Genomic DNA, 20,029 nt, shown 5'->3' on the forward strand with positions numbered 1-20,029 from the left:
AGTGTCCAGAGCGGGCAAAGGCACAGACACGAAAAGCAGAAGGGTGGCTGCTAGGGGCTGGGGAGGGGGAGGGACTACACGTGGGACGGGGCCTCATTTTTGGGTGACGGAGATGGTCTGAGACGCGTGGCGGTGGTTGCACGACTCGATACGCTAAAAGCCGCTGAACTGTAGGTATGCGTTAAAAGGGTGAGGTTCTTGGCTCGTGGATTACGCCGCGAGCTAAAAAATACACACACGCAAAAAGCCACGCACGGTTGCGGCGGTCAGCCAGGGGCCACACCCTCCTATGTGGCCAAAGAGACAGCAGAGCGGGTCCTGTGCCTCGTGCTTTTGGAACTGGGTGCGGGTGTAACCCTGGCTCACGTCGAGGGAGGCAGACGGGTGTTGGAGGGGGCTGGTGGGATGGGGTCTGTCCACGGGGACCTGCGGCTGCCCTTCTTGGCCCAGCTCCTGCATTTTACAGACGGGGGACTGCGGCTCAGAGAAGGACGGTGACCCCATGGCGGACCCTCAGTCCCCAGCTCTTTTCCCTGAGTTGATGGGTGCTTCTATCTAATGGGTGCACCCAGAGACCCAGGGTTTGGATGCCAAGCCTCGGTTTCCAACCATCCCTAGGTCTGCGTTCACGCGCTGTGCTGGTCATCCATTGTCACAAGATTAGGTCCCCAAATGCCCAAGACGACAATGACCATTGCTTCTCCCACGGTTTCCGGGGCTCCGGAATTTGCGGGCCGCTTAGCCGGGAACGCCGGCTCTTGAGGTGTCGGCTGGGCGGACATGACTTCATCGGGGGCTCAAGGTCCGCTCCCAAGGGTTGGCAGGTTGGTGCTGGCCATTGGCGGGAGGCCTCACTTCCTCCCCGCTGGACCTCGCGCATCCCCGCCCCGCGGCGGCCCGCTTCCCCTAGAGCCAGTGGCGGAGAGAGAGGGAGGGGCGGCAGCCAAACGTCCTGCTACGCAGCCCAGAGTCACATGGCGCCATCCCCACTGGGCCCTGTTGGTCACTCGGGGAAGCCACACCAAAAGGGAGGCACCAGGAGGCAGGGGCACCATCTGGGAGGTTGCCCACCACCAGCGGAACTCACGAAATTGCCTTGGAAACCCAAATCTTTCTGGAGTCCGCGAGCACAGCCTCCCCAGCCCTCCCCGATTGATTGCTGTTTCGCGTCCCCACAAGTAAATCGACGATAATGCCCTGCCATGACTCATGCTACACCGAGCCTTGGGACCATCTCTCTGCCTGAGGCGACATTTTTAAAGCTGCCCGACACTGTCTCTTTAGCAGGCAGGGAGGCCCGCATCCCCGAGCATCTATGGCAAGAACGTCCCTGCTCACGTCCGGCGGGGTGCAGGACGGCTCGTGCCCCCCTGGGGAGGGTGACAGGAGGTCGTGCCCCTGTGCTGGGATTTCAGGTGATAAAGAGCGTCCACAAATCCGTAGGAGAACGCCGGCCCCTCCCCCAGCCCTCTGTGTCTCTGGGTTTGGGTCACAGCACCCTCCCCCTTGCCCCTTCAAGCCTAGTAGGGACCTACAAATACTCACCCCTGTGAGCGCTCCTCAAATGACCCTGCTTGGGACTGCCAGCGCAGGGGACCCCAGCGGATGTGCATCCGAGGGGAGATGTGGGCAAAAGACAGTGACAGACGGCCCCAGGTCTTGTAAATTCCATCTCCTTGGGTTCTGATCGGGGCTGTGGACGCGAACGTGAACCAGTACTCCTGTGCCCTGGTCGTACGAGAAATGCAAATCGAAACCCCAAGATGACACACACACACACACACACACACACACGCAAAATTGTCAGAGTGCAGTGCAAATGGGTGGCCGGTCCCTTCCTGGCCGCACCGGGCTGGACGGGCTGGACCAACGGCCATGTGGTGGCAGGTGGCCGTGAGCAACCTCTGACCCAGGGTTCCACCGCCAGGGCGAGATAACCCAAGATGCACATTCGGAGGTCCTTAGTTCTGGGAGTAGTTGATTACATCTGCCTGCTGGACCCCACTGGAACCATTATAAATAGTAGTTGGGGTATTTAATGAGACAGGGAAATAGACAGGATGTAATTTTTCTAGAAAAAATAGGGTACAGGACACCCGGGGGGCTCAGTCGGTTAAGCACCCGACTCTTAATTCCGGCTCAGGTCATGATCTCGCGGTTCATGGGTTCGAGCCCCATGTCGGGCTCTGTGCTGACAGCTCTCTCTCTCTCTCTCTCAAAATAAATAAACTTAAGGGAAAAAAAGGAAAAATAGTGTAAAAATGGTAAATGTAGCATGAGCTCTAGAGTCCACAATAAAAATAATATATAAAACATGTAACGTAATAATACAATATAATATAATACAATATAGTATAATAAATACATTCACAGAAAAAAAACCCTAGTGGAAAAGCCAAAGTACTTACGATGAGATTGTTGGTATTTTTACTTTGCCTCTTATCCTCTGCTTTTGTATGCTTTCTAGACTTTTTCAATGAATGACTCTTTTTTGTCGTGGTTTATTTATTTTTTATTTTTTTAAAGTGTATTTATTTTGAGAGACAGAGAGAGAGCGCGAGAACGCTTGAGCAGGGGGAGGGGCAGAGAGACGGAGAGAGAGAGAGAATCCCAAGCGGGCTCCACACTGTCAGCGCAGAACCCGACACGGGGCTCGAGCCCACGACCGCGAGATCATGACCTGAGCTGAAATCAAGAGTCAGACGCTTAACTGGCTGAGCCCCCCAGGCTGCCCCCACTTTTTGTTGTCTAAAAAGGAAAGAGCTTCCCAACTCGTGCCCCCTAGGACCACATGCGGAGAGAGGGCACATCTCGGGCAGATGGCATAATGTCATCACAGGGACGTCTGACCAAATACACACACGTGCCCTGCACTCTACAGTTTGTAGATGCCTTTCCCTCGCGTCCTCGCCGGCTCCGGCCTGCCTCACTGTGTCAGCTCGGGGGGAACGCTCTACGCTGACCTTCTGTCCCCTGAGACTCAGCCAGAACACCGGTCACCCGCAGGGGCTGCTTGTCGGGCCCTGGACCTAACTCTGCAGTCGGGATTTTGGATTGATCTTCTTCAAGAGGCCTGCAAAGTGTGTGCGCCTCGTGCCCCACAAAGCCTGGACCTGCCCCGACGTGGATGTGTGTCCGAGCCCCTGAGGAGGACTCCTGGTGGAGAGAGGGCTGCGGCGGGTCTGGGCACGACCCCTGAGGCCCACGGCTCACCCCCTGCCCCTGTCCCTGCCGCGGGACCCCGAGGAGCCCGGCCCGTTCCTCAGCCTCGCTGGCCCTCCTGGTCTCCGGGGCTCCATTCGTGCACTCCCTCGGCGGAAAACAAGCTTCCACAGAGGTGTCCCTCCCTCGGGAAGTCCCTCCAGTCTTGGCGCCCGCACCCCGGACCGCAGCTCCCCTGCCCCAGCCTCCTGCTCACCGGCCACCGCTGTAATTGCCAACCCGGAAACCCCGCAGACGGGGCGTCTCTGCCCTGGTCCCTGCCGTGTCCCCCCTGTGCCCACCACATACGAGTTCAACGCCTTTTTCTAAAGAGACACCAGAGTCAAGGAACGAATGACACCGGACCCTTGCCAATCCACGTCGCCCAAACAGGCCCCCCGCGTAGGCATCTGAAGCCACAGGAGACCGAGGGGGCGGCGTGCCTCCCGCCAGGGGCACCTCACGCCCGATCCTTCTTGCCCTCCTCAGCGCGCTTTGTGGCCCAAGCAGGGTGTGAACTGTGCAGGAAGGCCCCAGCCTGGCTCTGATTTCCTTCCCGGGAGCGGAGGGGCGCCTTCCCTGCTCTCCCACTGCCCCCACCGCCGCCCGTGTGGGACATCCAGCTGGAGCTCATCCAGAGGCTGGGGCCACCCCGGGCGTGGCAGACAGGGCCAACTGTTCCCCACTGATCCTGGCACCCCATCCCAGCCGAGCCCCACGGCCAGACGGGCCTGCTGCTTTCCTTTGGACTCGCCATCGTCGATAATGCCCTATTAAAAGTTGAAAATACATTTTCCTCCTGCCGATCTTTTTCCTTTTCATTTAGCAAACATTGATTTTTCCCCCTCCTGCAGACGGAATAGAAATGAAATCACACACGTCTCTTTGGGGTGATTTAGTTGTCAGGGCTGGAGGCAGCGGGCAGATGCGAGGCTCGTCTTGTCACCTCGTCCACGGTGGCTTGGTGGCCTGGGATAGTCATTCAGCCCTTCTCCTCCATTGGGAGCCCCACCGCCCCTGTCCTGGGAGAGCAGGAGGCCCTACCTGCCATCCAGGGGAGCCTCCGGGAGGCTCAGAGGTCAGCTCCCGTGAAGAGCCAAGTTCAAGGTTGTGTCAACACCGAACACCACGAAGTGGCAATTACCCAATTAACTCGATTCGCGTAGACAGAACCGCCAACATCCGCTCTGCATCCCCCCCTTCCGCCGGGCTCCCCACGGACGAATGTTGGAGACCGGAAACCGGGCCTCCAGCCACACCCCGGCCGTCCCTCTCTGTGCCCTGACCTCCTCGACTCTACCTGGTGGGTGATAAAGCCTCCCTCGCGAGTTTGTGGTGAGGATTTGCGGGCCGCCCGTGGTGAGAGTTCTGGGGAGACCACGGGAGCAGGTGCTTAAAGGGAAGGCGGGTGGGCAGGGTGTGGAGTAGAACCACTTGCACCCGGGGCCCAATGCTTCCATCAGGGTCACACTGGGCAAACTACTCCATGCCTGGGTTTCTTCACGTGTTCCACAGGGATTCCAACAGCCTTGGTCTCAGAGACGCACAGCACAGGGTGATGGTGGTGACGACGGTGATGATGTTCACGGACAGGATAAACCACCTTTCTCGTGGGTTCTCTGTACGGCCAAGCAAAAAAACAGCCTTGCCAGAGAGCCCCTCCAAAGTGATCCCTCCCTTACCGAGAGGCGGAGTCTAATACCTCTCCCCTTGAATTTGGGCAGGCTCCGCAGAAGTGACGCCATGTGACCTCGAAGTCTAGGTCAGATGATGCCTCGGAGCCTCCCTGACCCACAGGCCTCTTAGACCCTTCTGAGCACCCTAAGTTGTGACGCAAGGTATCGAACTATCCCCGGGCACCGCACCGGAGAGGCCCCGTGTAGGCAATCTGGGTGATAGTCCCAGCTCAGTCCAGTCTTTTGGTCAAGCTACCAAAGAACCACACTTGTGAGTAAAGCCATCTTGGACTCTCCAGACCAGCCTGACTGCCAGCTGGATGCCGCCGAGTGAACCCAGCCAATGCCACGTGGAGCAGAAGGGCTGCTGGGTGGGACCCCTGCCGGGATTCCTGACCTCTACGTTGTGAAAGATCGTGAGCCTCTATATCTGGTGTTGGCCAGCGACAGCCGACTGGAGCAAAGGGTCTGGATGGTCTGGTCTCAGCCACATCCCAGACGAGCATGTGTCTACAGGTGTCCCTTGGCCTAGCGTCACACACCTGCGTCCCCTACCTGTGGCTTGTGCCGATACGGGTCCACTTTATACAAAGAGCAGTTCGGCCCTCTGACTTCTCAGCCTGGGGGAAGGCACGTGTGCTTTGAAGCTGGTGGTCACAGGAAGGCCACGTATGGGCCGGAAAGAGCCCAGCACAGTACGAGCCAAGAACTACCCCCAGGCCCTGGCGGGGCACCACCAGGGCCCCCAAGCACGCCCACTCCTAGCAGGGCAGCCCCAGAGGACAGGATATGCCGAAGGGTGCCACCTCAACAGCCCCCGGCGGTCCCCATGCCGACCACGGCCTGGTACTCTCTCCTGCCAGGCCCTGCCACAGAGGGAGCCACTGAGGAGTCCCGAGTTTGCTGCCTGAGAAGAAAAGGGGAGAAGGTTGTGTGGAGGGAGTGGGAGTGTGTGCTGGGCCAGAGCAGGAGCTGCCAGTGCCCCAGAGCACAGACGGTGGTGCCTCGGAACTGGCCTGGGGAAGACAGCTTCCTTGCCTGCCCTAGATGAGATTTTCAGGGGCCAGACCGAAGTCCCGATGCTGGGCAGGATCTGAGCCGGGTCTGCCTGACCCCCAGCCCGTGCCCCCTGTGCCTTCACGGGGCCACCCCATAAGGAGTCCCAAGGGTTTTTACTTTAAGGGCGAGGGGTTGCCTTTCTGAGCCTCAGGGCCCCAGGGTTTGGCCGCAGCCGGGATCTAACCAAATGCCACCCCATAGGTGAAGTTCAGGGTCCTCCGGTCAGGCAGGCCCAGCACACAGAGGTAACGGTATTTTATTTTGGGGGCTTGGGAAGAAAATGCAGCCAAGTGCTGGGCGACCTGCGTGGCTGGGGGGGGGGGGTGGTGGTGCAGGGGCAGCAGAGCCCGTGGCTTGCTATTTGGGGACAAGGGTCATCTTTTTAACACGTACAAAAGCCACTCGTACCCCTGCTTTTTTCCTGACTTCAGGAAAGGGGGTGATGTTGGTTATACGTTGCTCTTTTCCTTCTGTATTTAATTTTTTTTTTAATTTTGTGATTTTTTTTTTACTTATTTTTGAGAGAGAGAGAGAGTGTGCGAGCGGGGAAGGGGCAGAGAGGGAGACAGAGGATCCAAAGCAGGCTCTGCACTGACAGCGCAGAGCCCGACGTGGGGCTCGAACTCAAGAACCGCGAGATCATGACCTGAGCCGAAGTCGGACGCTTAATCAGCTGAACCACCCAGGCGTCCCAAGTTCAAGCTCTGTAATAAGCTATAGGGCTGATCAGATCTTCTATTCCTTCTTGTGTCAATATTGTAAGGTCTCTCTTCCAATAAATGTGTTCGTTTCATCTGCCTGGTTGTATTTCTTGGCAAAAAGTTGTCTATAGCATTTTCTTATTGATATTTGTAGGATCTGTGCTGATAACCTCTCCTTATTCCTGATACTGGTGATTTTTGTGCTCTTTTTTTCTTCCTGATCATAGTAGCCAGGGCTCTGTCCATTTTGTTAATCTCGAAGCCTCAGTTTTTGTCTTTGTTCATTATCTCTGTGGTCTGTTTCTGTTTCATTGACTTCTCTTTATTTCATTCCTTTTATTTAATTTTTTTAATGTTTATTTATTTTTGAGAGAGAGAGAGAGAGAGGGAATGTGAGGCAGAGAGAAAGGGAGACACAGAATCCAAAGCAACCTCCAGGCTCCGAGCTGTCAGCACAGAGTCCGACGTGGGGCTCGAACCCACGAACCGCGAGATCATGACCCGGGCCGTAGTCGGATGCTTAACCCACTGAGCCCCCCAGACTCCCCTTTTACTTACTTTGGATTTAGTTTGCTCTTTTTTTTTTTTTTTCAAACTCATCTTAAGGTGAAACCTTTGGTCTTTGATTTTAGATCTTTCTTCTTTTCTAATATAAGCATTAAGAGCTATAAGTTTCCCTCTCAGTACTGCTTTAGCTGCACCTATAAATTTTGATACATGGGGTTATTTTCGGATTGCAAATGTATTGCCTGTATTTGGAGAGGACAGGCTGTACCCGTGATCCTAGTTCCAGGCACAAGGGAAGAAGTCGCCCAGTGATGCTGTGAGTTCCTTGGGCCACTGTGGAGAGGGCGGGGTCACCTGCTAGATGGTTCCGCCCACCCCACCCATTTCAGACTTGCCACCCTCCTCCTCAGAAGCTGTGCTGCCATCTCTGCTCTGGCCACTGTCACTGCTGGCCTTGGGACTCCTCTTGTGTCATTGCTCCAGGCCCCTGGTCACAGTGCCTTGTACCTGAGTCCATTCCTCTCTCTGGGCCTGTCTCCTCGTTGGTCAAGGCAATGTCTTGGCCCTCCTGGTTGATGGCAGGCCCTCCCTGCCATTAGCCTGTCCTTCTTTGAATTGAGAGTCTGTCTTGCCTCCTCACCTAGGCTGTGGGTCACTCAGCCTGATTGATCATTACGAAAATCCTCCCTTCTCCTCACAGCCAGCCTTGCAGAGGCCCTACTCCCCATTTCACAGATGAGGAGCGGAGGCTCAGACGTGCTGGGGGTCTGGTCCCGGCCCCCCGTCACAGGGCTCATCCCTGGGGGAGCAGGAAGTCCGACACAAACCCGCCACGTCCCCCATGCACTGGGCGCGCTCTTGGTGACCAGTCGGCTTGTGGCAGATGCGGAAGCTGCACGTTCCTGCTGGGCACGCCGGCCGGGGGCTGGTCCCAGGCCCTCCCTGTCAGAGGGGGTGCCTCCTCCAGAAAGGACCCTAGCGAAGGCGGGGAGCCAGCCACCGGGCTGGAGGAGCTCAGCGTGGATGCACAGCTCCCGGGAGAAGAGCCTCCCCCACGGATGAGTTTGCGGGGGTGACCAGGGGTCCCGTTTCTTCTCCCAACAGTCAAGTGTTATTTTTGTTTGAAGCAAGACCTATAGAGTGCTTGCTCTGTATGTGCACCGTGCCACGATCGTTGGAGCTATGACTGGAGGGGTTGCCACGCCCCCTTTGTGGGTGAGGAAACTGAGTCTCAGAGACAGGACACACAGCCCGGTCGGCCGGGCCCCTCAGGCCAAGCCATAGATCCCTGCAGCCTGCCCTGCGGAGCCCCGGAGAATGTGGGTAACGGAGGCACAGAGGTCTTGCCCCGTGGGTCCCATGTGGGAGGGAAAAAGCCAAAGGGGACTTTTAGGGTGTCACTCTGGGCCAGAGGAGGCCAGCCACAGCCTCGCCGGGGAGACCAGCGTGGATGCCAGCCCAGGGAAAGACCCCGGGACACCCGTGGGGGCAGCTCCGGTCCCTTCAGGCAGCTGTCGTCGCGGGACCCAGGAAACCCAGTCCCCAGCACAGGGGCCACTTTAACGAGACGTGACACTCAGAGTCACATCCTTGGAGCGTCACTGATCCAGTCACGGCGGTGACACTGAGCAGGAATCGACGCCATGCCCTGCATCTCTGAGCTCACAGCTGCCTTCCAGAAGGGTCCGAGGCCCTCGCCGTCAGGGGGAGGAAACAGGGTCAAGGCGGCCAAGGTGCCAGCCCCCGGCACGTGAGGCGTGGCGGAACAGGGGTTCAACCACAGGCTGCGTGGAAGGCCCTGCTCTGTCTGCTGTCCGTGGGCCCCCCAACAGCAGGGCCGAGGGCTGCCCGACCCACGGGAGACCTGCCGTCTGTCCTGGCACCCGTGACCCCTTCGGGTCACAGGGGCCTGAAGTCCGGCTCAACGACCAGCTACCAGAGGTAGCAGGAGGCGCTCAGGGCCGGTGGCCTGGGCAGAGGGGGGAGAGGTAGCGTTAATCCCTCTTGGGAGGGCCGAGGGGGGTTCATGGCCAGAGTGACAGGGCTGAGAAATCCTGTTAGCCCTTTGCTTGGCTCCTTCTTGGGTGAGGTGGCTCCCAGACAAAGCCGCTCCTGAGGCAGCAGCCTGATAAAGAGCTCAAGCATTCATGGGGGACGGGGGGGGGGGGGGGCAGGCGGCATGGGCCCCAGGAGGCACTAATCCTCTGCAGCTCGCTGGAGAGGGGGGGTCAGAGGGAGGGGCCCAGCCTCTGCTGGAAGCTTCTGGCCTTGGACAAGCCCCTCCTTTCTCCTGGGCCTCCGAGTTCCACTTACGGTGGTCTGGGAGCATCTTGCTCGCTAGTTCTCTGGAAGGCGGTCTGGGCGAGGCTCTCTCGGGGCTCAGGACAGTGTGCGCCCAGCCCCCGCGCCGCCCTGGGGTGGGGCTGGGGGTGGGGGCGTGCACCCAACCTCCTGCAGCGGCCAGCCCGGCCCAGCTCTGCCCTCGGGGCACCAGGCTCCCGACAGGGCCCTAGCACAGCTCCGGTGTAAGGCAAGCTGCCTGGCATCTTCAAGCCTGGCTCCCCCTGGCAAAGTGGGGCCAATGATGGCACCCCCTGGAGGGCGAGTCCCCCTGGGCTCAGACCGCCGGACTCCCTCCCACCTTTCAGCAGCCCCCTGGCTGGGCGAACAAAGCCCTTCCGAACCTGAGCCACCCCGTGGCTCCCCACTGAGTACCGGGTCCCCAGTCCGCCCACCCACGTCCCCTGGCCAGACCTGGCCCACCTTGAGGCCCTCGGAGCCCTGTGCCCCAACACCTGGCCAGAGGGCCCTATAATGCCCTCTGGGTGTCTCTGACCCTCATTTCTTTCTTCTTGGTCTTGTGTCCTGCCCCCTCTCCGGGGGGCCGCAGGGTGGCATGGTGGGACCTGGCCCATGGGGTGTCACACAGCGTGTCACCTGGAGGCGGAGGGAAGAGGGGCCTGGGCTGTGTTCTCCCTCTTCGTTGCCCCCCATCCCCCGGTGGCATCTGCGTGGTGCTGGGGTCCCGGGCTCCATTCTGCAGCTCAAAACCTTTAGGACGAGCTCAACCATTGGCTGTGTTGGCAACAGACAGCTGGGAACAAAGGCCAAGTGGCTTCTGTGTCAGCTTTGAAAACCACTGACATGATCTCACTTATCTGCCGTGATCCAAATATTTTGGCCATTTAGATACAACCTTCCACGCTTGTGAAATTAAGTGTATTGTTAATTCCGCCTGGCCCAGTGACAGGTGGGCGGATCGGACAAACCCCCTCCCGGCCGATCGAGGGGAGGGAGAGCATATTCCTATCTGTACAAAGTAGTCATGGATGTTTCCAGAACGACTCGGGTGGCTCAGAGCCTGTCCCCGGAGGGAGGCTGGATGGTGGGCACAAGGAGTCCCCCGGTGACAAGGAGGGGGGTGCAGAGAGGAGAGGAGAGGGCTCCGGGGAGATGACCACTGCTCCCAGAGCCCGTGAGGCTGTCACATGGGCGCCACGGGGGTGGGGGCCGGCTGGGGGTTCTGAGAGGGGAGACGGGACCTGAGCTGGGGTTTCAGACGCATTGTAGACAGACTTTTGTTAACCCTACTTTTTTCTGATTATAAAGAAATAAAGGCTCATTACAGAAAACGAAGATAAGTACGGAGGAAGATCTGGACGCCGCCCCCCCCCCACCGCCCCCCGGCTCTGTGGCTAGAACTCACCACCGTGGATGAGCAGTGGTCGGGGGTGGGGGGTTCTCGCCAGACTCTTGGCGCGAGCGTTCTTAACTGGAATCCTTCTGTATGTAACTTTACGCCGCTGTGTTTTCACTTGGCAATACACTGTTTTTGCACAACTGTGTATTTAACTGGCCAATCGTTATTTAACCGGCTAACCCAGTGGCTGTCCAGGCAGCGTGCCGCCTCCCGGCTGCCGGCCGGCCGGCCTCCCCCAGCACCTTTGCCCCCAGGCTGTCCTCCGAGATTATTTCCCTAGGACCCTTCACGGCATGGGGGGCACCGGGCTCGGACTCGGGCTTGGTTCCTGCTCTGTTCCAGGCACCCCTCCCTGCCCCGAGGGGCATCGTGATGACCAGGGCATCCCCGGGAGAGAGCTCTGGAACCCCACACCAGTGGGGCGTGGGAGGCAGGCTTATTTAACGCAGGAAATCGAGAGCGGGGGAGCTGAGTGACGGAGCGCCTCACTGAGTCTGAACCCCAGGAGGCGACACCAGTCAGACCAAGAGGGTGATGGCATGCCCTCCGGTGAATGTTTCTCTGATCGGTTTGCTGAGAGGGCCAGCAGCAGGGCTGTGGTGTGCCAGCCAGGTCCTTGGCACCAGTGGTCACGGGTGTTGTGTGGGGACAGCGGCTCCCCCAGGGGCTCTCGGCCACGCTCTCTGCCCACGGCAGATGCAGTGTGCCGTTGGCAAGGCAGGAGCTCGGCTCTCTGCTGCTGACCCTGTGCCCTCCAGCCAGCTCAGACAGGCTCCCAGGGCCCACTGGGAGGCCCTTCTGTCCCCTCCTGCCTGCCCAGGAATTGTGTTCCTCAAGAGCTGAGACCCAGAAGCCCGCCCAGCACGATGCAGCTGGTGGGGAAAAGCCCTTAACCAGCTCGGCTCCCAAGGGCCCGAGCCACCCGCCATCACCCCATCTGTGGACAGACGTCACTAGAAGGGACCTGGGATACCAGGGACCGACATATAAACACCAGCACAGTCTGGAAATTTCTGCCACGGGGCCTCCATCGGTCAATGCTGGGGCCTGGCCTTGGGCAAGTTGCCTTTCCAGACAACTGCTGGGCTCTGGGCTGAGCGGTGCCCTGACTGAATGTGCGTGGGGAGCTGCACCCCAGCCGGGCCCGATGATCCTATTAGCCAGGCCGTTTATTCAGCGCCAGCTTGGGGCAGGCCTGGGCTGGCGGCTTTGCAGACATTATCTCATTTGATCCACACTTGAACCCCGCAGGGTCAGTCCCATCACTCCCCGCCCCCCCATCGGTTGGGGTTCCCTCCTGATTCGGGCGTCTGTGACTCTGCGGTGACTGGACAGCCCCTCTGGAGTAGACGGGATAATGGGCAGGTTCGGGGGAGCCCCCAGCCGGCCCCAACCAGGGCGCGGCCCCTCCCCTGTCTTACACCTGCCCTTCCAGACCAGGATCACCGAGGAAACGAAACCAAGCAAAATGTTATACTCCAACCTTTCTGCGGGTTTCCCTCTGTTCCACCTGCCGTATTCATTTCTCCAATCTCGTGTCCACCTCGATGCTGGAGTGGGGAGGGAGGGGCAGGAGGGTGTCTTGTCCAAAGGCACGCTGGTACGTGTGAGTTTGCTAGGTCACTTGTCCGTGGAAATAGTTTATAACCCTGAAGAAAATCTTTTTAAGGGGGGAAAAAAAGTCAAATGTCATTAAGCCCGTCTGGCGAGCACTGAGCCCGGGGAGGCCGTCCGGGCCGGGCATGGGACCAGTTACCTCCTGGTCTCCATTCCCCCCCTACCACTTCTGAATTTCCACTGCCCCTAGGCAGGTGGAGACCCTGATGCTCACATCCCAGGGAAGAGGGCGAGGACTGGGGCCGGGGCCACAAATGCCCACTGCGCGCGGGGCTCTGGCAGGGTCTGTGGGTGAAGCAGAGGGATCCCGAAGTGCGGTGTCTCCTGCTTGAGGGAGACCCCGGGGGGGTTCAACACATGGACAGCAGGAGCTCCTGCCTGGTCCAGGCATTTGTTGGCAGAGCTGGGAGCCCCACACGTGACCAGCGCTGCCTACACAGCAGGAGGCTGGGAGCATCAGTTGGGGGTCCCTAGCAAGAACCAGGTCTCCCTAAAAGGGGTAAAATGAAGGTCTGTGCCTGCAGGCTGGGAAACACGTGCTCTGTGTCCTTCGGCTCATCAGCGACGCTCTGGCCTGGTTCTTACCTTTCCCATCCATCTGTCTGTCCTCTCCCAGGGCGCAGACCCCAGGCACTGTGTGCAGTGGGGCCCCGGCCCCTCCTCCCGGGTGACCTCATTTCCAGGACTGCCCCGCCCCTCCTGCCGGTGTCTCAGCCCAGAGGCTGCTCCTTTAGGGAGCTGGGACCCTCATTAGTGGGACAAACAAAGGCCCATTGTCACCCGGAGCCGGTAATTCATCAGCCTGGGGTCCGGGCTCCCTGATAGGGCTGGGGGCCAGGCGGGTGGGGTGAGGTAGGGTGGTGGTGGAGGGGGTTAACCCTCCCCGAGGTTTTCTCGGTGACAATGCCCGTGGGCACTTCCCAAAGCAAACCCTAAATGGCTTCCTGTGAGGTATTCAAGGGGCCTTGACATCCCCATGCTGAAGGGTCGCTGTACTGAGAGGTAAACCGAAGTCCTGGGAGAGAAATACTTCTCTAAGTCTAGGAGGACCTAGGTGGACAATAAACGAGGATCCTGAGGCCCACCCCCAGGGCTTGGGGGGGGGGGAGCCATTGCATGGCCACGGCAGGGCCCAGGGCTCTTTAAAACCGTGTCCTCCCCACCCCCCCTTGGTGACCATGGGGGACTTTCCATGGGAGGAATGGAAAGCTGCCGATCCTGGGTCCCTGGCCTTGGGAATATCAAGGAAACAGGCCACACAGAGACACACGGGGTGCAGGTTGCCGTGGGGCACAGAGAAGCCCCAGCCAGGCTTGGGGGTTGTGCGTGCTGGGGGAGGGTGGTCTGCAAACTGCCGAGAGGGGCCCGTCTGAGCTGGGCCTTGGAGTGTGCTGTGGGGTGGCCAGCTGGGGACCGTGGTCCAGAGCAGCAGTCCTGCCCTGCTGCCGGCCTGGGGGGTGGGGTGTGGCTCATGGGAAGGGCTGAGGTTCTCTTAGGAGTTTGGACTTTATCCCGAAGGCAGTGGGGAGCTTGAAAGAGTTTTTAAGCAGGGGAGTGACTGACTCACAGTGTGGCGGGGAGGGGGCTGATGCTCTCTTCTGCTGGGTGGAGGCTGGGGACAGGCTGACCTGTGGGGGTCTCCGGCCAGAGAGGGTGGGGCCTGGTGGCCTCCCCTGTGGGGACCCTGCGCTGCAGCCCGGAGCTGGGGCTGGCCCTCCCGCGACACCACCGCCACCGGCCGAGCCCCCGGGTGCTGGCAGTCTGGGGGGGCGGGGAGCGTCGTCTCAAGTGCAGGTTCTTTCGATGCGAGCCCCAAGGAGCATTGGGGCCAACTCCTCGGTTACTTTCCCCATCCTTCAGTGCAAAACGACTCCTTTTTATGGCCGCTATCAATAACCGCTCCCAGCTCCCTGTTGCCCCAGTGGCCACATATATAATATTTAAACCACATTGGTGGATGACAGAGACGTACGGATATTTTTAATCCCAACAGGCTATTACGGTTCATATCATGTCTGTCAAATAAATATTATGAATCATTTCCCGTTATCTTTATGGGGGCAAGTTGACTCCATCAGTGAGATTGGGCTCGGTGGCTTTTCCCTGCATACTTACCCACCTCTTATGTATATGCATGTGTATAGAGGGAGATTCATGAGGCAATTGTCGATAATAAATGCCCCCGATAAAACACATCGCCTTCTTGCCGGACGGGCGGCGTCTGGAGAGGGCACGGAGGGGAGGGGCCGGGAGGGGCGCGCCCTCTCCAGTCAGGCGAGGTTGGGGCTGACGCCAGGGCTGGGACGCTGTGGCCGATCCCTGTGGCTCCTGGGACAGATCCTGCCGTGCACAGGTTCTCCCCGTGTGCCGGGAAGGTTCTGTGGCTGGTGGCTCCTCTCTTCCGTTTTATGGGAGGCCGTGGACCCAAGAGAGCCATGTGAGGGCTGGTGGCTGCGCCTGCCGGTACCAACCCCAGCACCCAGCCTTCCAGTGTTGCTGCCTGGCCCTCCTCTCTGGACTCTGCCCGCCCTGTGCTGCCCAGCTGACCCCCCCCCCCCCACACTGTGAGGAGCTGGGCACTGGGACAGTTAGCTCCAGGCAGGGGTCGGGAGCCGGTGGTTGTCCCGAGGCTTCCCCGGTAAGCAGCTGATGCCCCTGGTGCTGAAGCCCCCGCACGGCCTGGAGCCAGGCTCCCTTCAGCCTCAGTGTCTCCATCTGTGAAATGGGGAAATGCAGGGCCGGGTGTCTGGGGGAGACAGTGCCCGGCAGGGTGCAGAGGCCTGGCACCGAGAGGCACCTAGGAAGCACCGGTGTCCTCTCCTGACTCAGACCTCACGCAATCACAGGCCCTCTCCAGCCTGCGGCTGCCCCCCCCACCCCCGCCCCTCCCAGGCAGCTGGGACCGCTTCTAGGCAGCCTCGGAATCCAGATGGAGCGTCTCTTTGGAGGGCCCTGGAAGGAACCCACCAGTCCTCCCAAATCCTGGCCCTTCTCCCCAAACCAGCCCCTCCCCCCTCAGGCCTGGCTCACTTGAATGGCTTTGCCCAAACCGCCCTTGGCTCCCTGGAGGTTTGGAACTGGGCTTCCGCCCGCCCCCCCACCCCCACCCCCCCCACCGGGAGGGAGCAACCCTCAGGGCACCTGATTCACACAGCACCCATCCTCTCTTTCTGGGGTTCGGTCTGCCGGGCCTGGGTGTGCGAGGCCAGCTGTCCTTTGGGGCCAGGAGCTGTGGACAGGTGCAGGGCTGCTGGCTTTCCACAGAGGGCCAAACCCGGCCACAGAAGGCACCCTCCCGTCCCCTCTCTGTCCTCTCCTTTCCCCCCTCCTCTCCCCCTTCCACTCCCCTCCCCTCCCCTTATCTCTGTCCTCTCCCTTTCCCCCTCCTCTCCCCCCTCCCTCCCCTCCCCAGGTCCCCTCTTCTCTCCTCCCATCCCCTCCCCTCCCCCCTCCCATCTTCTCCCATCCTTGCTCCTTCCCTCCGCTGAGCACAACACTGGAGGCCGAGGACACAGGCAACTTTCCGTGTCCTCCAGACTGAGGGGGAGACAGGGGGAGACTGAGGGGAGCTCCATCAGGCCTCCCTGTGTGATCTGGGGCGAGCCCTTGCCTCTCTGGGCTTCACCACCTCTCAGCTTGAGTCATCTCTCAGCACAGACAGAGAGCGTCACCCCCAGAAGAGCCGCGGAGTCAGTGAGAGAGGGCACTCTGGGCTGGGTGTTTGGGGACAGAGGCAGGCCACCCACCCATGAGGACGAGCCTAAGCCCCTGTGAGGTCCTGCTGGTCACCGGCTCAGGATCACGTGGACCCTGTTTACGGGAAGGAGCCAGAAGTGGCCGAGGTGCCCCTTGGTGTCCCCTGAACTGCTGGGAGCTGTCCACCCAGACACCAGCCTCAGGGGCCCCTGCCCGGCAGACGTGGGCCTTTAAAAAATATTATTCACCAAGTGATTCCGGAGACTGTTTACCAGACTCTGCCGAGACAGGCACATGAAATAGACCAAAATACCTTAAAAAGCATCCTTCAGGGATGGTTTAAAAGAAAAAAAAAAAAAAAAAAGCCCCAAACAAAAAACAAAACCCTCTTAGATCTCAGGTTGTAAATAGATGGGATATTACTATAAAAACATTTTTTGGCTGCAGACTACATGGCAGGAAGGCTGGGGGCGTTTTTTTCCATGGTTAGTTTGGACCCGGCTACACCAAACGGGGCAGCCGCCGTCCCGGGCGGTGTCCTGTGGGAGCATTTCCACAAAGAGCCCCGGTTTCAGGGGAGCGAAACCTAGAAATAGAAAGGGCACAGGCATTTTCCACCAAGGAGCCGGATTCGCTGCGGCCCCGTGGCCGCTGGCGGTGGCTCCAGGGCACCCCGCGCCCTGTACCCCTTCACCAGAAGGCAAGGCTGAGGGCACCTGTGGTCAGTCGGCATCTGTGGGCCCTGAGGCGGGAGTACAAGCGGGCCTGAGGCCCGGGACCCCGCACTCGCTCCCCTGTCCACATGCTCGCAGGCTGCGGCTGGACGACCCCTCCTTGGATCTGTCTTAGGAACAGAGGGCCCCTCACCCCCTGGCCTCTGTGCCTTCCCTGGGGCGGGGAGCCCTCATGGAAATTCGCCTGCGTGTGTCTCCCTGGCTCCAGGCCCCAGTGGTTCCAGCGTCGAGTTTTCCGTGGCAGGGGTGGGGCTGGGGAGGGGCGGGGAGCCAGGCTGCCCACTGTCAGAGGTGACTTCAGATGCCTGAGCCCAGCCTCCCAGGCCTCCAGGACCGGCTTTCCCACAGCGCCCAGCGAGTTGTGACCTGCCGGCCGAGCGGGCTGCCTGCCGTTCCTTCCAGGAGCTCAGTACCTCCCCTCCTGGCCAGGCCAGCGCTCACACGGGTCCGGCCCGGCCGCCTGGAGTGTCCTCACCCCTGCCTCTACCCGGTGAAAACTTCCCTCCTTCAAAACCCAGCTGGAGGACCAGCCGGACCCGGAAGCGCCCGGGGCCCCCGGCTGCACGTGGCCTGGCCCTCCAGTCACTGTCCACGCCTCTTCCTGCGTGCCCATTACTCTGCACCTAAAAGAGAGTTCCCTGTGGACACGTCCTGTCTCTCCTCGGGGCTGGGGCTCCCAGAGGGCCTAATTCATCACCTAATGATAGTGGCGGCAGGACAAGTGGCAACCGAGCTCACTTGGTGCCATCTCATGTCGTCATCGCGGTGACTCAGGCAGGAGGGCATGTCGTCCCTGCTTTGCAAATGAGGAAGCTGAGGCATCGGGAGGGGGGTGACTTGGCCTGGCTGCACGGCTGGAAAGGGGCAGCGCTGGGATCTGGCCCATGCCTGTCCATCTGGGACCACACCACCGCCTGAGCAAGGGCTCAACGGACGTTTGTTGAATGAATGAATGAATGAATGAATGAATGATCCACGACGTTGGACAGCAGGGATTACTTATCTCTCTCTCTCCTGCTCCTCCCCACTCACTCTCACCCTCACCCTCTCTGTCCTGAGGCCCGGAGCCTTGGACTGTGGATGGGCTGTCCATACAGGAGGTGGTAGGGAGGCAGCGTCACTGATGGTCACCCAGGCCCACGGGGCCTGTGAAGGCTTGCACCCTTGCTGGCACAGAGTCCAAGGACGGGCCCTGGGTTCAATCCTGACTTTGTCCTCACTGCTGTGTGACATGTTCCCGTACGTCCCCTCTCTCAGCCTCGTGTTCTCATCAGTCAGGTGGCTTGTACCGTCCACCGTCCCTGGGTTGTTGGACGACCCTGTCAGGCAGAGGAGTGGGTGCTGTGGTCCTGGGGAGCTTCTTCCTGGTCAGTTGTGCCCAGTGGGGTCCCTGCAAGAAAAGGGCAGCTGGCCTCTTCCGTAGCGGGAGTGGTGGGGTCTGATGGTGCCGGCCGGGAGGACAGGGCCCAAAGGGACCTGACCGTGCACCATGGCCAAGGATGCGCGGGGGGCGATAGAGGCAGGCCTGAGAACTGCTCTCCATACGTGTCAGTGCCTCCGTCTGCTCCTTCTCGGAACTTTCCCTGTGTGCTTGCCTGCCCCGGCCCTGGCAGGAGGAAGTGAGTTTTTGAAGCTGTGTCCCAGGCAGTGAGGAGGGTGTGAAGACAGTGGCTGAAGGCCACAGTTTAACAGGCCGAGGCTGAAGGGAAGGCAGGGAGCTGTGCAGGTTGGGGGGGGGGGGGTACAGGTGGGGAGCTCAAGGGCCAGCAAAGGGGAGGCTTTCTGCGGCAGGGGAGGGGAGGGGAGTGTGGATCAAGCAGGAGCCAGGGGGACAGGACCAGCCGGGGGGTTCTGCTGTGGGGGGAGCTCTCCAACAGTGTTTGTCCCCACCCCCCACCGTCCTCCTGCCCCAAGTGGAATGAGAGCCTCCCTCCTGGACAGGCCCAAATGGCCCTTCAGAGACCCAGCTCCTAACTGTCAGGTGGGAGGTGGGTCCTGTTACTCCCCATTTCACAGAGGGGAAGGTAAAGCCCAGCAGGGTCTCAAGGCTTGCTCAGGGGCGCACCAGGCAGGATCCCCCTTTCCTTGTCCGGGCTGGGGTCTCTCTGGGCAGCAAGGCCGTCCACATCCAGTCATCATTTCCCTCCACATCAGGCCAGGGTGGCCCCAGGACCACTGCGCACAGCCAGCGTGGCTTCGGTAAGCCCCTCCACCTCCCGGAGCCTGGGTGGGTCTCCAGGGGAAAGATCCTGGAGCAGTGCTCCAGGCTCCTGGGGGCTGGTGGGGAGGGGGCGCCCCTGGGCTGCATGTGCTGAGGGAGGGTCGCTCCATGCAGGTAACTCATGCACCCCAAGTCCTGCTGCCGAGCGGTCCCGGTCTCAGGGCCAGCGTCCTTCCTTCCGTTTTTAAACAAATCACAAATTTAAAAGTCAGGGTAGGGAAGTAGCCACCGGCCCCAAAGTCAGCGCCCAACTCACGGCAGCTCCTCCCCAGCCCGGCGCTTCTAAAGAGGGGTCCCCGAAGTCCGGCCACCGTGCAGGGAGCGCGAGCCCCGGCCTGGCCCGGCTGCCCCGTGGGGCCGGCCGCGGGGCACGGCAGAGGGTACCCGGGGACCGCGGCTTTCCATGGGCTTGAAAGTGGGGGCCGGCCAGAGGACGCGTCCAGAAACTGGAGGACTCCTTGGCGGAGGCCTAGCCCGTGCGCCCGCTGGAGCTCGGGCCACCGCCAGCCTCAGTTTCCCCACGTGGCGGAGGGCGGGGGCAGCGCGCGGCGCATTCGGCCGCTTTGTGTGGCCGCCCAGACAATGGCCGGGCCGCCTAGGGCTCCGCCGCCCGCCCGCCCGCCTCCCCCCTCCGCGCGGAGGGCTGGGGACAGCGGGGAGGGAACCCCGCGCGCGCGCGCGCGCGCGCGCCCCTCCCCCGCCGCCCCCGCGCGGCTCCGGGGCGGCCCGGCCGCGGCCAACTCGCAAGTTTGCGCGGCGCCCGCTCCGCGCTCGCGGCCCGGCGCGCGCGGGGGCGGGGGGCGCGGGGTCCGCGGGGGGGCGCGCGCCGGGCGGGGGCGGCCGGGCCAGGCGGGGCGGCGGCGGCGGCGGCGGCGGCGCTGCGCCGAGTCCGCGCCCGTCGCGGGCCCCCCGCCGCC

The sequence above is a fragment of the Leopardus geoffroyi genome, chromosome D4, assembly GCF_018350155.1.
Source record: "Leopardus geoffroyi isolate Oge1 chromosome D4, O.geoffroyi_Oge1_pat1.0, whole genome shotgun sequence".
NCBI classification, from domain to species: domain Eukaryota; kingdom Metazoa; phylum Chordata; class Mammalia; order Carnivora; family Felidae; genus Leopardus; species Leopardus geoffroyi.